This window comes from Rattus norvegicus, chromosome 7, assembly GCF_036323735.1.
Source record: "Rattus norvegicus strain BN/NHsdMcwi chromosome 7, GRCr8, whole genome shotgun sequence".
Taxonomy (NCBI): Eukaryota; Metazoa; Chordata; class Mammalia; order Rodentia; family Muridae; genus Rattus; species Rattus norvegicus.
In genome coordinates, this window is record NC_086025.1 from 112,067,033 (window position 1) to 112,087,098 (window position 20,066).

At 53.5% G+C, this 20,066-nt stretch overlaps 1 long non-coding RNA gene across 1 annotated transcript; it reads right to left on the bottom strand.

The window, feature by feature from the left end:
• Window positions 1-7,160: 7,160 nt before the first annotated feature.
• Window positions 7,161-19,066, bottom strand: LOC134479754 (uncharacterized). The gene is made up of 2 exons (XR_010053443.1): window positions 10,054-19,066; window positions 7,161-8,957 (listed from the first exon to the last, which is right to left on the bottom strand). It is a non-coding gene; the product is annotated as an uncharacterized LOC134479754 (long non-coding RNA).
• Window positions 19,067-20,066: the final 1,000 nt, after the last annotated feature.

Sequence of the window (20,066 nt, forward strand, 5' to 3'; positions counted from 1 at the left end):
ACCCACTGAGCAATCTCTGCATCCATGGTTTACTTTCAGACCAGATCCCACTATGTAGCCCAGGCTGGCCTCTGTTTCTCAGTCACTCCCCCACCTCAGCCTCTGAGTGTTGACACTGTAGGCACACAGTATCCTCAGCTCGAATATTTGTAAAGAGAAAGAAAACAAACATTTCCTGTGAAATTTGTCTGAAATTGGACTTTTCAAGTTTGTGTTTGTACCCAGACTGATAGTTCTGAGTACAGAGAGTGTGGAGCCCAGGGCCTCTGTGGTGCTAGGAGGGCTCTGCCCACTGAGCTTCACTTCCACACCACGGCTGTATTTAAACCCCACCCATTCTGTGGTGGTGTTTCCATGACAAGGAATAGGCAAGCTGGGTAGTTTTGCCCACAAGGTATAACTCTCAAACTATGGACTGCCCAGTCCTTTCCGGAATCTGGCGCCCACCCTTCCCTAATGGGACGAGTGGTTCATTAGGCTCAGATTCTCATCAGAACAAATGGGAATGCCAGACAATGAGGGTTACCTGCGAAGGCTGGGAGAGTGCCCAAGAGCGAGCACTGTGGCCTTCCAGGAAATACCTGTGATGTATTATGTCACTCCTGGGTGACCCTGCCTCCTGCCCTCATCGGAAGGGACCCACTCTCTCCATCTCCCTAGTTTAGCCTCCATCATAGCACACACAGTCTATGCCAGCTTCATCTCCGGCCCTGAGACCACACATTACCTGGATGGCATGGTTGTGAGAAGCCTGGCTGGCTACGCTGGTGGTGGTGGTGGTGGTGGTTGAGGTTTGGGGTATTTTGTTTTTGCTTTTGTTTTGCTGTAATTGTTTCGGTGGGACAGCGTCCACGTAACCCAGGAGCCAAGGATGAGTTTGAACTCAGCCTCTTGCCTCCGCCTGCCTAGAGTTAGAATTATAGGCACTTGCCAGCGTTTATGGGGTGCTGAGAATTGAACCCGTGCTCCGTGCATGCTGGACGATCACTCTACCAGATGGAGCCAGATCTCAAGTCTCTTTGCTTTTCATCCCATACTCTCCATAGGTAACCCACAGCCCTCTGATTCCTCACTGCCCTACCCCTGGAGGCCCTTGCTCAGCACCCTAATGTGGAAGGCTGTCCTTTCTCCAATCTATCCACTGTAGCCTGCTTTTCCGACACCAGTGCATGGGTCAGGAATTCTCTTCCTTATGCCCAGTCCAGTGTGGCCCCTCATTCTCTGTGTGGCCACTCAAGCCATGATCATAGAAAAGCCTGAGTCTAGGGCACCTCTCTAGATGTGCTCCCCAACCCCCACCTCTGGCTGCCCCTGATGAGACCTTGCTGCCCTTATAAATATGCATGAGCGTCTCCTGTTGCCCTTATGAATATTCATGAATCTCTCATAGTTCTCCTGTTAGGCCAGGGAGCACCAGGACTTGTATTGGTATTTCTGAACGTGCAGTCCCAGCAAAAGCATGGACCAGACTTAACTAAATATGCAATAAATGAAAGCCACCTGGGGTGCTGAACACCTGTAGTGTGGCACTGAGAGCTGAGGCAGAAAGATTGTTGTGACCCGGAAGCCAGCCTGGGCTGCATAGTGAAATCCTGCCTCAAAAAAAAGGAGGGGGGGGGAGGAGGAATAGAAAAAGAGGAGGACAAGGAAGAGGCGGGAGGACAATGAATAACCAATTAATACAGTTAGGCCCCACTCTGTGTTGTCCGATGATCTCTGATCTCTGAGGCTCCTGTTGTGACGCTCTCAATGAAATGATCCAGGTCCCCCTCCTGCTTCCTTGCTAAACCCCGATTCTATTCTATTCGTAGAGGCTCCCCAGCCCTTCAGGAACCCGGGAGCATTGGGAGCAAGAACCATCTGCCTAACTGCCCCAAGGACCCGGGAGCTGGGACCCGGATGTCTGGCAGCCGTCCCGCTAGGGATGGGCCTCACCTCCCAGAAGATCAGAAAGGCCTCCCCAGCTCCTGGGTTTAAGCAGCTGAGGTTTGAAGTTCTGGGTGCAGTGCTTCAGTGGCAAACATGACTTGCAGTCTGTCCTGCTTAGACTCTAGACTGAAGCTCAGACAGACACCCCAGAGCACCCCCCTCAGTCCTCTCCCAGCCCGCAGCCCAACCACTCTGTCTTGCTCCTTCACTGGAACAGTTCCTGCAGCTAGCATGCGACTGAGGCTGCCATGGGTAGAATGTCAATGAGGCCAGGCCTGAAGAGCCCATCTGGGGACCAGAGACCAGGCAGAGGCTGAAAATGAAGAGGGCGAGGAGGCAGGAGGCAGGTCAGAGAGCAAGGGTGGGATGAGAACCACACTGAATGAAACGGGTTGGGATTAGGGCCAGGCTCACTGTAAAACTGCCTCCAAGGGCAAGAAAGGAACGCAGGGGGTGGGGGTAGGGGCAGAACAGAGGTAGTTTTAGGGGCTAAAGAGACAGAAAGAATATAAGTGCATAAAAAGGAGAAGACGCTATCAGTACCTGGGACCCTTCCACAACAGCTAGAGGCTAGACATTCAGCCGGCCTAGGCAGAGGACACCCTGGAAGCCCATGTCCAGACCTGGACAGAAAGCAGAGCTGAGGACAGGGGTCCTTAAGAAAGCAGGTGTGGCCAGAAGGACTAGAAGCTGACAAATCAGACACCAGCCTGGTCACCTCATTATAGTTTGAGGGCAGACCAGGGTCTTGCTGGTCACCCTCCCTGCCTTTGTCCACTCCTTTACCACACCTGATCCCCTTCGCTCCCACCCAGTCATATTCTCAGTCAAGCCACACCCTGACTCATCCATCACTCTATCCTGGCCTCCCTCAGAGACCCATGGACTGCCTTTCTGTCCTGGTGGGTTCCACTAACTGTGCTAATCCCCGGAGTGCCGTGGTGATAGCGTCTGGGCCTCGTGGCTAAACTCAGCTAAGCTCCCAAGCTTGGGATGTGGCTGGGCCAGGTTCTGGTCAAGGCTCTAGGACTCCAGTCATAGATAGTAGATGCTTCCCACACACTAGGACCCTCCTCCTGTTACACCATCACGTATGTGTGTACCAGGTGTCGCCATGGCTCTTGAGCTGAGCTAAGGTGACCCCATTGAGGAGGCATAGGTACCACTGCTGTGGTGGCCTCCCAGGCAGCCCAGCTTGGGAGAAAGCTCATTCTCCTTGAGTTTGCAGCTGGGGCAATCAATCGGTTACCATAGAAACCAGCCACGAATCAGAGAGAGGCACTTCTTAGCTAAGCCAGTGCTACCTACCCACCTACTCAGGCTTGGCTGTGAATGTCCCTCACTTAGAACTGTTGGGGAAGTCACAAGAAGGGAAGAAGCGGGGCTCCTGATATGACTCAGATCATCAAACTGTCCCCCATACTCTCTTGAGAGCCCCCCAAGGACTAGATGTTATCTTGGGGGACCTGACCCTCCCAAGTAGTCCCCCTCTTCAGATTTTACCAGGCTCACACCTTACATTATAGCAGTGGTTCTTAACCAGGTGGAAGCAAGCCCTTTGGGGGTTGAAAGATCCTTTTACAGGGTACCAAAGACCATCTGCATATCCGAAATTTACATTATAATTCATAACAGCAGCAAAATTGCAGTGATGAAGTAGCAACAAAAATAATTTTATGGTTGAGGGTCACCACAACATGAGACACTGTATTAAGGACTGTATCACCAGGGAGGTTGAGAACCACTGCATTATAGCCTTACCCTTTGGTGCTTAGAGCAGGAGCTGAGGGGAGGGGTCACGAGCTCACTGGGCAGAAGAGAAAGCGGAGGCACAGCCCCAGAGTCTCTAGCAATGGAGGTCTAAACCTTCCTTCTGAGCCTCCACTCTGGGTCTCTCTCCTCCATGGCATGAGAGATGAAGGAGGGACAGTCAGAGGAACTCTGCCTTCCCACCAGATCAGAACTTAGCACTTCCTGTTCCCATTCATGGCAGTCTTACCGAGGGCCGTTAGCCAAGCCTGTGGGCCTGCTCCCGCCTGCCCACCCACGCAGCTGCAGCCTCTGACTCCTGCAGTGCGGCCAGAACTGGACAGAGCCCTGGCTCCCTGTCAGCCCAGCAGAGCCCATCACTTGGCTTCTCACTGGGAGGAGGCTGAGTTTCTCAGATGGTTAAATGGGGGTGATTGTGTCTGCCTCACAGAGGAGTAACAAGAAGGCAACCCAAGGGCAGGGAAAACTTAGCACAATACCTGGTATGTTATATTATACTCTGTGGACTGGAGGCCCGACTCCCCCAGCTCGGAACCCAAAACTGTTCCTGGGAGCCCACCCTCCCAAGGCATCCGCCTTGCTGGAGAGGCAAGGAGGTGAATGCTACCAATGTTTGCAACCAGATAGGAACATAGAGAACTGCAGGTGGCATCTAGAGGTTTCCCTGGCAGGGGTCCAGACACGGCTAGCTGGGGGATCTGATGCCACCCCAAGTCTGTGTGGTTGTCAATGCTGTGCCACAGCAAAGGTGACAGTAGGGACTTGAGTGGGTTCCGAGTGCTGAGGAAGGAAGGAAAAGGCGAGCTGGGCTCACAGAGAGCTGCAGAGGTGTCTCACCACCCATGGGTTAGGCTGTTGCCTTCTGCCTAGAAGCCATGCTCCGGGACTCCAGCTCTTTCTGCTGGCATCCAGAATGTGTGGCCCAAGATCCATCTGGCAGCAGCCTGAGCCCTGCTCAGCCGGGTGCATGGGCCCAGTGCCACCATAGCTGACCCCACCTTCCTCTCTCCCTCAGCATGGACCCACTATGATCTACAGGTGCGTTTGCACCACACCACGCAGCCTCCCACTGGCTTGTCCTCTTCTTAGATGCGAGCCTGGCGCAGAGACTTGTGGGTTTCCCATGGCCACATAGCCAGGAAATAAGTGGCAGGGACAGGGTTTGGACCGGATGGGAGAGACTTCAAAGCCAGTCCCTAAGGAAGATGGTGGCATCTTCCTTCTGACGCTTCGCTCTCCCTACTCCTCGTCGTCATGGCTCCCACAGAGCAAGATGGAGCAAGAGGACCCTGGTATCACCTCTCTAGGAGCTGCTTCTCTCCTTCAGAAAACAAATGGATGCACCCATTATACTTTGGTCTTTGTGGGGGTTGGGGGTGGCTGACAGGAAGCAGGTCTGTAATCAGCCCTGGGGCCAGGTGCCCTCCCCAGCCAGGGCACTGTTCCACATTCTAGAACCTCCCGTGATTAGACACTAATTGCCGCCACTCTCTCAAATTGAAGACTTTAAACACCGCTCCCCCCCACCCCCCACCCCGCACTGAAATGAAAAGTACATTTCAATCAGTTCCTCTCCCAAACCATTCCTCCTCCGGAGCCAGGGTGGAACACAAACCCCTGGAGACTAAGGAGGAGGCAGCTCCCTCCCCCACCCCTCCACCACAGTCTGCCATTCCCTTCCCCCACAGCTCCACTATGGCCCTGCCTACAGCAACCTGGCACTTGGGAGTGTGGGAGAAACATTTGAGAGACCAGGGAAGCTGTTTGAGGTTACCCCAGCATTCAGGAGGTGGAGGATGCAGGAGGTTTGCCTTGAGTTCCAGACCAGCCTAGGCTACTTAGCCAGAATCATTTCAGCCTCCAGGAGTAAAGCTGGGACCCAGCAGAATGGAGGCCTGGTCCCAAGGTCCTCATCTGCCGGAGTCCAAAATCAGACCATGAGCGGGCCGCAGCCAGTTGTCCTTGGGTCCGTGCTTCTCAGGTACAGTTTGTGGGCTCACAGATTCCCTGGTATGGGGAGTGCTGACTCACATTGTGTGTGAGGAGGAGTCAGGAATGGGCAGGACACTGATGTGCAGCTAGGGTTTGGAAACTGCTAGGTTGACAGGTGTGAGTATGGACCCAGAGAGGGTGACCATATATCCCAAGGTCACATAGCAAATCAGAGGGTCAGGTAGGATGGCGGCTCACAATCACTTCCCTTTCTGGACATTTTCAGAGAAGCCAGTGAGCAGAGAGAATGGCCAGGGGCAATGGCTTGCGCTCTAGTCCCAGCTATTCCAAAGTATGAGGCAGGAGGATCCCTGGAGCCAGGAGTTCAGGAATCCTTCTGACTTTGTATGGTATGGGCATCAGGAAATTGAGAGGGAGCTGGGAATACCTAGTGGTCTCTCCAAGGGTTCACACGGGCTCCAGAGTCTCCAGCCAGGCTGGCTGACCTGACAGGTAACCATCCTCAATCACAGCAGCTCCTGATTGGGCCCCTGCTCTGGCCAGGTGACCATAACCATCAGTCAAGATCAGTCTGTCCCAGACACTTCACCTCCAGTCTAAGCCGACTTTCCTGCTCCTGCCCAGCTCCCAGTGGAGGTGGGGGTGTCAGGATAGCCCTGCAGGGATCAAATCTGCAGCAACTCTGCTGGACCATGCTCTAGGATTCAGGGCAGCGTGCCCAGACCCCAGCACTTAAAAGCTACAGCCTCAAGCTGCAGTGAAGCTGTGTTGAGAGTCACCTCCCAGAACCCAGTGGAGCACAGGGAAGGACAGAATAGTCACAGTGCATGTGCATGTGTGCGAGCGAGCCTGTGCGTTGAGTGTGTCTGCGTGTGTGCTACACCACCTCTCCAGTTCCATATCTTGATACTGCCTCCCCTACTCTACACCCATTTTCCAGATGGCAGAGGCCAGCTCCAGTGGCCTGCAGGGGCAGGGCAGGGCAGGGGTGTGCTCAGCCTGGTGTCCCACTCCCAAGCAGAGAGTAGATAAGAGGCCACCCCTGCTCTGCTACCTACACACCCACCTCCCCAGCCCCAAGTCATCCCTTCTGGTTCTCCCTTGCCTCTTTCTGCTACCCACACCACAGGTGTTCTGTGATGGTTGGACATCCTGCCACCAAGCTGTGTGACTCTAGACCAAGTCTTAACCTCTCCGGACTTTAGCAGTGTTCTTAGCTATTAGAATCTGGTAGGAAACTGCCGTGAAGATCCTGGTGATAGAAGGCTGCTGCTCTCTGAGTGAAAGGGGCGAGCATAAGGTTCTGCTTGCTTTCCCACGCCTGTGTTTGTTCTTCTAAGCAGACACCTTGGAGGGGAAGTCGTTGGCAAAGCAGGCTGCCTCCAGGGAGGGAGTCTGGTCCCTGGGGGAGGGGAGGGGAGCCTCCGTATGGCACACGCTTACCTTTCAAATATTGAATGCATAAATGCACCGGTAATTCTAGCGAATAAACAAATAAAGCACAAACGTTTACAAAGTGAAACTTTAAAAATAACACCAGTAGCAGGAGGAGAAGGAAGCATTCTGTGGAAGAGACAGAGACAATTCGCACGCCCCTTCCCTCGCCACACTGCCTCCCACCCCTCACCACATCCCCCACCCTACTCCGTGTCCCACCCTGGGGTGCAGCATCTGCTGCTTCCTTGGAGGGCAACAGGATCCATGGTAGGGAACAGAGGAGGATTGAGCCAGGGGCAGGGACACCAGCCCCAGGGCTTGGGAGGGGATTCCCAGTCTAGCTTCAGGGTTCTGCAGAGACAGTCCTCAGAGGACCTCAGAACCCTGTCCCTTATTCAACAGGCTCCTAGTGTACTCACAATCAGTCCCAATGTCACAGGATATCAAGGGACCCTTGGATAGGCGTAGGTTTCTCCCTCTCTCGTCCTAGTGGCCTCTCCCCACTGTTCTCCCTTGCTGCTCGTCTGAACTATCATCAGTACCCAGTGTCCGCCTGCCACCAGCCTGAGGGTGACCGAGCAGGGTGGGGCGGATAAATCTCGACCTTAAGCATCTCAGAGATCTGAATGGGAAATTCCAAGGTGAGCATGGGGGTGAATCATGGACCCTAGAAAGTCTTCCCAAGAGGCATGGCTGGCTGGGACCTGAGAGCCAGGTCTCTGTCTCTGATAAAGATTGTGAGTGGACTGTTGCAATTTCTCCAGTGCTCATGGGTCTGGCCTCTGAATCTCAAAAAACATCCCTCAGAGGCTAGAGAGTAAATACTGCTCTTCCAGAGGCACCTGAGTTCAAGTCCCGGCACCCATGCCAGGAGGCTCACATCTGCCTGTAACTCCAGCTTCAGGAAACATTTCTAACCTCCACAGATGGCCTCACTCACATATACACGCACATAAAAATCCCTCAAAGCCTAAAATTTCAAGTCATGGGCTTAGGGTGATTCTCAGGCCTGGCACCTTCCCTGGTGGACACACCCTCATACTGTGCACAATTCCAGTTACAAGATTCTGTACCCACAACAGCTCTTAGAGCCTGCTGCTTTCTCTGCTTCTGGGGCTTAGATGGCTCCTGAAGGCCCAGCCTCAACCATGCCTACTCTCCTGTCCCGGCTGGGGCTAAGTGACAAACCTTTGGAAGAGACTATGTAATCTGCAACCCCAGTTAGGCTCCCAGTTGGGACCTGGAGGCCAGAGAGAGCCCTGGAGAGAAGGCAGTCACACCTCAGGCTGAAAGGGCCATCCAGGGGCAAGGCCATACTCGGAGCGGTGGGTAGCACACAGCAGAGAACAGCCCTTGGGCTGTCCTTGGCAGCTTGAGACTTTCTCCCAGCTTCATGTTGACGGTTTCCTGTGGGGTTAGTGTGATGGACAAGCAGGAGGCCCTGGACCAGGATCCTGAAGGAAGCTGGGACTCTCATGTGTTTGCCCCAGATGAGGCTCTGAGTCTACAGCAGCTCCCACCAACTGCTCCATGAGGTCCCAAGGTCTTAGACTACAGGCAGTCCTTTCCCAGGGTCTCAGCCAGGCTCCCCCTGTCTCCTGACTCTCCTGATCCTGTGTCCTGTTACGTCCCACAGCTTCATCCAGTGGCTTCCATCTCCTGGTACTCGCTCAGCACCCTGGGCTGTGTGGATTCCCAGAAAGGACAGCTGGGTGAGTTGATCTCCCTTGCGGCTTGGCATTCCTGTCTGGTGCTGCTCCTGGGCACAGCCAGGCTTGGTCTTCAGTCAGTGCCCACTGAAGGAACAGATCTACAGAGCTGTCACTACCTACGGCAGGATCTGCTTGTGAGTGGACAGACACACGTTCCTGTGTCGAATGACAGAAGGTCTTATTAGAAAGGGCCAGGGGAAAAAACCTTCCCTCCTCCCCTGGTCAGATGCCTGAATGTTAGGTCCCTTGGCTCACACTGTCTGCTCAGTGAAAGCTTTCTCATGTCCTAGTTACACACACACACACACACACACACACACCACACACCACACGGGCATGGGCACACACAGGCACACGCGCTCACAGGCATGCTCAGAAACTCAGAAGTCCAAACATGAGCGTAGGGAAGAAGGTATCAGGTGGTAGAGGTCGCCTGCAGGCCAGGGCCATATCAGACTCTTTTTGTGCCTGAGGTATCCCCTTGGGCCATGTTTCTAACTACCAGCCTGTCCCCCTCCCTTAACCGCATAGCCCTGGAGAAGCGATGTCAGCATAGCCTGAAGCAACCCGCAGGGCCTGCTCCTAGGGTCGGCCTCAGGGAAAGACACTGGGACCAGCAAAGAGATGTGACCATCCTACCACCTGCCACACTACACCCACAGAGGGCTAAGTGACTCCTCCAATGTCTGTGTTTGAGTTCCAGCTGGGGCCCAGAGCACATGCATGTGCAAACACACACACACATGCACGAGTACACAGCTCACAGTTTCTCCTTTTCTCAGCAGGATGGGGGCATGGCAGGGGCACAAGGGAGCAGAAGGGTGCAGGAGGGAAATGCCACAGTCTCTCTGTGCCTCAGTTTACCCATCTGTTAAGAGGTCATCGGAACATTCTCAGTGACCTAAGCCAGGCACCAAAGGACAGAATGTGTGATTCTACTTAGGGAGTGGGGTTACTGGGGTCATTGCTTCTGATGAGTGCAGGACAGAAACGTTTGCAAATGTCAGCTGATACAGTAAACGCATGTCATGAAAATGCACAAGGGGGACTTTTATGATACATATATCATACACATCCACAAAAATACACGTGCACACACACTCCTTCTGCCCTTCCAGGGTGTCTCCAGCAAAAAGGTAGGTACACATAGTGTAACAAAGTCATATTTGATTCTGCTGAGGGTCATCGCACAATGTTCACACTCTAAACTCCTCACTACGGTCCTAAGCCTGTCTTCCCCAAGGCTGCTCACCTGTGACATATCTTAGCCGAAGGTCACCTCCAGTCTCTAACAGAAGTCTCTGATGAAGGGCCAGGATCCTGGGGTAGACTCTCTGGCCCAAGGGCAGATCGAGGAAGGTGTCGTCTCTCCCGATGTGCAGAGCAGAGCATTGTTCTTGGTCTCTGCCTAAATACTGTCCAACGGGTGTCATGGGGCTCTAAGACGGTGTCTGGTTATCCTGAGTGACGTCACTGAGTTCTGGTCATATACAGCCTTGTGTGGTGGAGACCCTAATTCAGCCCGTTTTACATGTCTAAAAGGCACTTTTTTACTCCATTTATTGCTTGGGGTTAGCTGGTCACTTGTCACATTAGGGAAGAATGGGCAAGGCTTGAGGGCTGGCTGGGGTACAAAGATCTCTCAACCTTGGTCTTCCTTTCTAATGTTTGGGTACAAGCCTGGACCCAGTGTGATTCCAGAGAGGTGTTGGAGCCCTTGCCCCTTCTCTCCGTCCCCTTACCCCCTCTCTCTTGTGGTCAACCAACACAGCTCCTTCCCTCCCTTGGGAGGCTGACCTCAAGGAGACCATGTGGTCAAATGGCTCTCAACAAGCACACAAGACCCAGAGGGCCAGAGCCATAGGTGTGAACCTAACTGAGGTATGGCAAGGGTCACTAGGCTGAAAAGGCACGGAGGGGACTTAGAACTGTCATCCATCGGGAGAGGGAGAAAGGGACAGACAGAAACACAGAGAAAGACACACAAAGAGAGCCAGAGAGGAGAGGATGTCAGGGAGAGGACCCCCCAGCCTTGCAGGGCAGCGTCATTGGTGGAAGCAGGGCACTAGGGATCATGTGACTGTGGAGAGAGGCTGGAAGTTGAGGCCTTGAAGGTCTGGGTCCTCTACAGATGCTCGCTCTGCTCAGTTTGAGCTTAGAGATCCCTAAGAGCCTAAGGACATTTGGCCCATCCTGCCCCACTGACGTCCATTTGTACTGCTCTTCAGGACAATGACAGGTTGTCATGGTACTGGGCTTCTATCCCTGCCCATCCTGGGTAGTGCCACGCAACGATGGACCCAGGGAGACTTCAGCGCAGTGAGTGTGAGTATGTCTTCCATGCTCATAGCCTGCGACCACGGGACCCAGAGATTTGCCACCGACTCCAGCTCTGTCCATGGTCAAGCCAATGTCTCACTCTGTATCTCCAACGTGGATAATTCTGATAGTTTTGCTAAGGATAACCCAATCTGGAAAGGATTCGGAGCTGTTTCACCAGGAAAACCTCAAGCAACCATTCCTCTCCCTTTGCTGAGCTGAGCTCCTCATGGTGCCGAGTGCTGATGCAGGGGAGAAGATTTCTTTGACGGCCTTCAGTAACTCTACTACTCTCAACGCTGGCTTTCCTCATCTGAAAAAATGTGTTCGTGCAGACAGAGCCCCTCCCTCAGAATAAGGAAGAGGCACAAAAATCTGAAAAAATCTGCCCAACCCCCAACCCTTGGCCTCAGCTTATGCCAGGCCCAGGCTCAACCTGTGAGGTAGCCTATCCAGAGGTCTCACCTCCAGCACTCTTCACACCCCTCACCCGTGATAGGGTGAGGGCTTGAGTGCCCAGAGGCTGGCCAGGTCCACCCTGAGAGCTGCATGCTAAGGAGGCAGAGACAACCATCCTGAGCTCACAAGCCTCCCATGGCTCCCTGAGGTCCAGCAGAGGATCCCTTCTCTCCAGGCATTTTGGGGTGCCCTTCAGGATGGACCCCCTCTTCCTGGCACTGCAGCCAGGCCTGTCATCCTATACCCTCAAAGCACCTGGAGGATGAGGAAGGAGGTGCTTTCCAGGTAGAGAGAGGGTGATAAGGAGGGTGAGCCCCTGATGTGTCTGCTGACTATAGCAGTCCCTCCAGGCCCCAGTCCCAGAGCCCCTGGGTTTTTTTCCACTTTGATCTACTTGGATTCCTCCAGGGCCAGGGAGCCACTGGACTTCAGTGTTGATTTGTCACAGGAGATTATTGGCAGCAGGGTCTGTCACCCGCATGAGGAAAGGAAAGTGAACCTCTCATCAGAGCAGCCCTCCAGGGATCTGGGAGCCAGGGGTGGGGGAGGGGGAAGTGTGGAGATGGCGGGAGGTTGGGGGGGAGGCAGTCGGGGGCAGACAAAGACAGGGAGGTGGGAAGGAAGGAGGGAGGCACAGTACTCAGCTACCCTGTGCCAGCACATTCCAGAAAGACTTGGGGTTCTCATGCAGGGTGGAGACTGAAACAGTGAAGAGGCAGTTTCTAGGGGTAATAGGTTCCATTTCCTATGAATGCTGGAATCTCAGGGTTCATCACAAAAGCTTAAAGCATTGACAAAGAGCCCAAGATGATTCCCATTTCACAGAGAAGTGATTGGGGCCACTGAGAGCAGGGACTTGAGGCCACTGAGCAGTAGAGACTAAGCTTGCTCCCCTGTCCCTCAGGTGTCCTCCCTTCCTGTCCAAGGATTCTCTGGGGGTGGAGAGGATGGGAGAGTCCCCAGCCCTAAGGGTCTGTCACACCTTCTACTGCCCTCTCCCAATACTGGGCTCCAGAATCCCATCTCTGACTTGCTAGCTACTGGACAGCCTGCTCTCCTGAGCCTCAGTTTCCCCCAATGGATGAGCAGTCTGCTTCCTCATTTCCTGGTGTTCTGTGAGAGAAAAGGCAGGCTCCCATCCCTACCCCAGGCCACCTCCAACCACTGTTTTGCATCTTTCAGCTGGGCCCTAAGGCCCTATTTCCGAAGCCTCCTCATCCGCCCCCACCTTGGCCAACTTCCCCTGCCACCTCCTGCTGCCACCCCTGCCACCGCCACTGCACTGCGCACCCATCTAGCTGTCTTGCTCCCTCCCAAGTGCTCGACGCTCAGCTGAGCAATATTCAACACCCACGGCTGCCAGCCAGAGCTGAGCCAGACAGGGAGCAGGAGAGGAGAGGCCTCCACAATTGCTCCCCTGGCTCAAAAGCTGCCAGCCACAGTCTCCTAGGGTCACCCTCTCCAGCAGCAGGTCCCTTCTCTTCCTCCCCTCCCAGCTGACCTAGCCTCCAAGTCCTCTCCAACCTGCCCTAGCCTTTTCCTCTCCGACCTATTTCTAGGGCTGTCCGGCATTGGCCATTGGCAGAGGCAGTAGCAGCAGCAGCCCAGTTGAGCAGTGAGGGAGGGGCCAGCAGCATGGACCTCCCACCTGACTGGACTGAGAGTATTCAACTCCTACATCAGTACAGCAGTTATCAAGCCAAGCCCCTGCACAGGCCCCATGTTCCCCCTACCCCTCAGATACAAGCACTATTCAGGACCGTGGAGATGTTCAAAGCACACGGGAAGGAGAGAAAGACACTCAGGATGCTGGGAAGTCCTCCTGAGAGCCCACTTCTAATAGCCCTTGTCTCCCAGCATCCTCCATCTCTGCCCCCACTGTGGTTACACAGTTACTGTGCCTCTTCCAGAGAACTCCTGATGCCTCCCCCACCTCCCAGGAAAGACCAGTACCTGCCCTGCCCTGCTGGCCCCCAACCAGGCCCTCTGTCCCTTCCCCATCCCCCTCCTACCTTCCTCCTCTCATTTCTCTTTGGAATCGCTTCACCCAAAGTTCATTTTGAAAGAAATCGATTTCCAAGCTCTCGGAGATGCAATTTGGTTTTTCATTTTGAAGATACGATGGTTAAGGAAAAGTTTGGAGACTTAATCACCATGGAAGGTTTGGGGAATAAAGGATCCTCTGCCCCCAGCCCTGGTGATGGGCAACAGGCAGCTCTTGCTATGACAGCAAAACAGGTAGGTAAGACAATGGCAGCTGTGTGATGCACCCAAGCACACTGTACACTCACGCAGCTACAAATGTACACACCACACACCCATATGCATGTATACAATGTTCTCGCACAACCACATAGGACTATACGTATTTACATACGTGTACGTACACTCATGCACTCAACCACACATGCACACGATAGGCACACTCACATGTATACCTGTTTATTCACACAATGGCACACATGTGGCATACATGCTCACACATATGTACATGCACACATCCATGTACACCCATGCACAACCACAACATACACCTATACACATACATGTGCACACACACGTGTATATCTATACCATATACCATACACAACCACATACATGCACATACATATGTAAACACAGGTATGCACACACATGTGCTTACACATAGCTCTTTCTCAGCACAACACCCTGTGCCAGAGCCTCCCCCCAACAGTCCCGACAAAGGGCTATAGAAAAGCTATCTTCACCCACTAGCTGACTCTGCCTCTGGTCTCCACTCAGTCTTGCTCCCAGGCCAATCCTCATTGTCTCTAGGCCCATCATTCCAAAGGTCCTTCCTAGGTTCGACACAGCAAGGATTCAAGATCCAGTATTGTTACCCTCTTAGGAACATTCATAGGCTACCTATGGCTGACTGGTTGACAATCACATGCAAACCATGGCTACAGTAACCTGCACTTTTTGCAGCAAAAGCACATGTGCATTAAACATCACTGCCCTGGCTGCCCTGACAGAATGAGCAACTGCTGAGCCTAGCCCAAGTCTGGCACCATGAGCTTCCATGATTATGCACTCAGGAATCTGGGAAGGTATTTCTCAAAACTGTAGAACTGGTTCACACCCGCACATGCACACATGCACACATGCACACATGTTCACACATGCAGACATGTACACACACATGCACACACATGCACACACGTTCACACATGCAGACATGTACACACACATGCACACACATGCACACACGTTCACACATACAGACATGTATACATGCAGACATGCACACACGTTTACACATATACAGACATGTACACACATGTACACACATGTACACACACACACACACACATGCATACCCTCCACCCATCACTGACTCGTCTTTAGCCTCTGGAAGATTTGCAGGTGTTTGTGTGAAGATAGAGGCTCCCCTAGGAAAATATTTGACCCTCTAAGGCAGGAGCCCACAGTTCCTGGATCATGGAGCCACAGAGGCCCTAAACCCGACTCAGTGCAACCTCACACACCAGCCGGCAGTCGCACACACCCAGTGCTGACACCAATTTATCTGATCTCTTATGAAGTTGAAGTACGTCTCTATACTGAATGCTATGCTGGCCTCAGCTTCTGCACTGGTGCCATGGCCTGGGACCCCTCTGCCAGCCACTCTTAGACTCAAGTTCCGTCAGGGAACTCTCCCTATCCCAGGCCTTCAGACCGAGTAGTGAGCATTGTGATTGAGAAGTCACAGACACCCATGCACGAGACACCATGCAGTCTCAGTCAGGGAAGGATGCAGGGAAGGGGATGACAGGTAAGAGCACCATCTGCCCTTCCATGACTGCCCTCACCAAGAATTCTGAGCTCAGGGGAAATTAGGGAGAGGGTGTGGCAGCGCAGAGCCCTGTGTCAAAGGTAGGGAAGTGGTACACAGGGCTTGCTGAGACTGCAGGAGGGGAGGGGAAGCTGGTTAGCATGGACGTCAGATGTAGGAGCTCATTCCTCAGTTTCTCCATGCCGGTCAACCCACATTCTGTTCAGTGAGAACAGACTCTGCCATCGCTACCACGCTCTAGGCCTCTCTCCTAGGCCTGTCTGAGGTGTTGGGCAGAAGCAGGAGGAAGCCATGAAGGTTGACTGAATCCTGCCTCCAGGGCAACCTGTGAGCAGAAGGGCCCAGCAGTGGATGTTCTAGCATGAGTTAGGACCACATTTTCTTGCTGACGTGGTATCAGGAGGCTTCCTGGACGAGGTAGAGTAGCTGTGAATGGAAGCTGAGGACTGGGGAGGCCAACCAGGTAAGATAAAGCTCCTAGAGACGTGGCTCCCTCTCAGCTACCTCTTCTGAGCGTGTGGTGTGTGCTCTAAGACACAAGGAAGCAGCTGAACCCTAGGACTGAGGAGGCAGGGTACTCACCCCAGCTCTGCTCGTCCCTCTTTACCCAGACTCCTGTGAGGCTCAGGGCAGACTGGCAGTGGTGGACCTCTGGCCTGCCCAACTCTTCCCCCAGGGACAGTTGGAGGGAAGATGCCAGAACACGTGGTGTTACCCCCAGGGACCAACCAGGTCCTCGGCCCAGATTCCTTGATCCTGCCCCAGTTTGGGGACACTGCATTGGCCGGGCCAAATCTGGCCTATTTCTCCAGAAGGCCTAGAGATTCCTGGGAGGTGCCTGGGCCCTGCCCACTCCCACATCCAGTCTCCTCTCCATGCTGAACTCACACAAGGGGCCATCTGCTTATTACAGGATGAGTTCAGCAGAGACCCTGCCCCTTTAGATAGCTGGTATGGGATACCTCCAAGGGCACAGGAGTCAACCATTCTGTTCTTCAGACTCCACTCCCACCACCAACCTGGTGCTCCCCCCACCCCCAGTCCAGAACATTCCAATTCATTGCCTTCAGATCCACTGCTGAGTTGCCTGTCTGCTTTCAAACAGTATCCCAAGATAGGCCAGGCTGGCTTTGAACTTACTTCCCACAGTCCTCTTGCCTCCTTCTCTAAGGGCTGGATTTACAGGTATGAACATGGCTCTTGAGATTTCTGTGTGTTTGTCTCAGTGCTGGGGAAGGAGCCCTAGGCCATGTGCAGACTCCGTGAGCACTCTGCCTCTGAGCCACAGTCCCAATCCCAGTCTAGATCTTGACATTCTTGTCTCCCCCTGCCACCACCACCTCCTCCCCACCCCCGCCTTTAAGTAGAGGATGGAGGAGGTCAAGAACAGGGATACACACTGTATCTTAGGATCTTAGGCTGGCCTTGAACTCACAACAATCCTCCTGCCACAACCTCTAGAGGGCTAGAATTACACAAATGAAGTATCACACAGCACTCATTCAAAGATTGCGCAACTCCTAGGGTGGTACACGCCTTTAATCTCAGTGCTCAGGAGGCTGAGTCAGGAGGAGCTCAGTGGCTACGTAGCCAACCTGAGCTACACAGTGAGACCCTTAGGTCTTGATACTTAAAGAACAGAGGCTGCCACAGAGGTGTTTGTCCCCTGAAAACAGGCAGTTTTCTGGTTGCATCTCTGGGACCCTGGGAGACACCAAGAGTCCTTGAGCTCAAAGACAGAGTCCACCACAGCATCTGGTGGGTCCGAGGGACAAGTGTGAAGGCCAGCGGGGCTTGGGCTATGGACTGAGAGGGCTGCTCTTGGGACAGATGAAGCACCTAAGGGTACCCTTGACAATGAAGGGATATCTAACCTCAACTGGCAGAAACATGAGCCTTGGGGACAGAAGTGGAAGGAGACCTAAAGTGACAGTGATATACAGGACTAAGCATACGGGCCTTGGTTCCTAGGCATTAGTCGCCTCTCTGCCTCCTGATTTCCCAGTCTGCATGAGGTCCCTTTCCTCATTGAGCATGCTTTACTGTGTGCCCAGTGGCCACTACAAGGGACACAGGGGTAGGTTTTGTTCTGAGGGCTGAGAAGCTTCTCTTGAACAGACCCCAAGGCCTTCCTTCTTCCTTCCCGCCCTGCCTCCTCTGCCCCCCCCTTCCCACCTCAGCTCCCTCCCTGGGCTACCTGCCAGCCCCTTCCCACCTCCTGGGCCCTGAGCCCCAGCAGGGCTGAGTGTGTGATAACACAGCCCCCAATCCTATCATTAGTGCTAATGACTCCACGGGTGGGAGGCTGGGTAAGGGGGAGACACACAGCCCACCCCAACAGCACAGACAGCATCAGAAATGGTAGATTCTGGCTGAGGGGGGATGCTTCAGTCACCTAAGTGCTTGCTGTGCAAGCAAGCATCCGAGTTAGGAATAACCAAGTGCCTGTTATCCAGAGTGGGGACACAGAGACAGGAGGAGCCCTGTGGTCAGCCAATTAGTGGGCTCCAGATTCAGTGAGAGACCTTGGCTCAAAATATGTGAAGACGGGCTGGAGAGACGGCTCAGGGTTAAGAATATATACTGCTCTGGTAGAAGGCCCGAGTTTGGCTCCCAGAACCCACACTGGGTGCCTCGTTGCTAGCTGTAACTCGAGTTCCAGGGGGTCTAACACACTCTTCTGGCTTCCTTTGACATCTTCATCTATGTGCACATAGCCCCTACACACAGAGCTAAAAATAAAAACCGTTTTTTAAAAAGATTTAATGCGAAGAGCCAGCAAGATGACTTGGCAGGTAAAGTCACTTGTCACCAACCCCGATGACCAGAGTCTGAGCCTCGGGACCCACATGGAGAGAACTGGTTCCCACAAGCTGGCCTCTGACCTTCACACTCATGCAATAAACAAGCAAACAAAGATTTATCTTACTTTTCCTTAAAAAAAAAAAAAGAAAAAGAAAAAGAAAAGTAGCATTTTTAAAATGCGTATGGTGTTTTCCCTGTCTGTCTGTCTGTCTGTGCGCCACCGAAGCCCGGTGCCTGTGGAGGTCAGAAGAGAGTGTCAGATCCCCTAGAACTGGAGTTACAAACGGCTGTGAGTGCCACATGGTTGCTGGGAATCAATCTTCGGCCAGAGCGACAGTGCTCTGAGCACTGAGCCAACTCTCCTGCCCTCATTTTACTTCTATGTGTGGACATGTGTTCTTAACCAACCGTGCCATCTCTCTAGCCCACTTTTTAAAAATAAAGCAGCGAGACGCTGAGGAAAACGTCTGATTTCAACCTCTGGCCTCCATTAACACAGACACACATGTGCACACACCCCCACACATTATGCCAGTTGCTCCTGCTCTGTGCCCCCGTGGGTAGAGTACAGAATGAAGGCAAGCAAGCAAGGGAGCCTCTGGGTCCCGTCTCACCACCAAGAAGCTCTTTCCATGCCTTTTTCCCCCTGTTGTAGCCGCTCATCCCTGGCCTCGAGTCAGGAAACAGGCCCTCATCCCTCTGATGCTGCCTCCCCTTCCTGGGCTGTGTGTCCCCAAGCAAGCCACCACATCTCTCTGGGTCTCTGAGGAGCAGTGGCTCTTCTTGTTCCCTGTCAGGTCTCTCCATTGCAGCCACTCCCATCCAGCCTCCTGTGCTCACCTCCTGTCTCCTCCCCTCCTGTCTCTTCCCCCTCCCTTCCTCTTCTCCCCCTCCCTTTTCTTACCATCCTTCTTCCATCGTTCATCCTCCCTCCCTCTCTTCCTCCTCACCATCTCTTTCTCTCCCCCACTTCTCCAACCTCCTCCCACTTCCTCCTGCCCCTGTCCCAACTCCAGCAGCCTCCTCTCCCTGTCAATTAGCTGGCTCTGGCAGCAGGTGCTGAAAGCCAGCTAGAGCACCCAGCTGGAAAATTGGGTGTCGGAGAGCAGTCGGGAATACTAATGCCCCGCCCCGTTGCCTGGGCCGTGGTCTCTCCCAGAGACAGCTGATGCTGATGCTGGTACCCTCCTGCTCCGTCTTCTTCCCCAACTCTGCCCACCCAGCTCCTCACCTCTTCCTTGAACCCATCAGCCATGCTCTCTCTGGGGTCTCACTGGGTGCCTGGGACTTCCAGCCCTGTTCTGGTGACTGCCCCCCACCCCCCAACTATCTTCAGATCTTCTGGTCTCCACATCTTTAGGTCTCCCTCTCTCTCCTCCTCACTCCCTCCATCTGGGCAATACCAGTCTTCTCTTGGTCCATCTGGTGTACGGTCAAAGACAGCCAGCATTTCTACTCTCAGGATACCTTGGTATGATTTCTATTGCTGTGATAAACACCACGACCAAAAAGAACTTGGGGTTTTCGGGAAAGTGTTTGTTGCTTATATGTTCTGATTGCAGTTCGTCACCAAGGGATGTTGGGGAGGAACTCAAAAGAGGGAACTCAAGGCAGGAACTGATGCAGAGGCCATGGAGAGATGCTGCTTACTGGCTTGCTCCTTGTGGCTTGTTCAGCCTGCTTTCTTAGAGAACCCAGGAGCACCTGACCAGGAGTGGAACCATCTGTAGTGATGTGGACCCTCTCACAGAAATCACTGATCCAGCAAATGACCCACAGACTCCCCTGTAAGCCAACGTGATGGATGGAGAGACTCCCTCAACGGTAGTTCCCGCTTCCTCGATGACTCTAGCCGTGTAGACAAA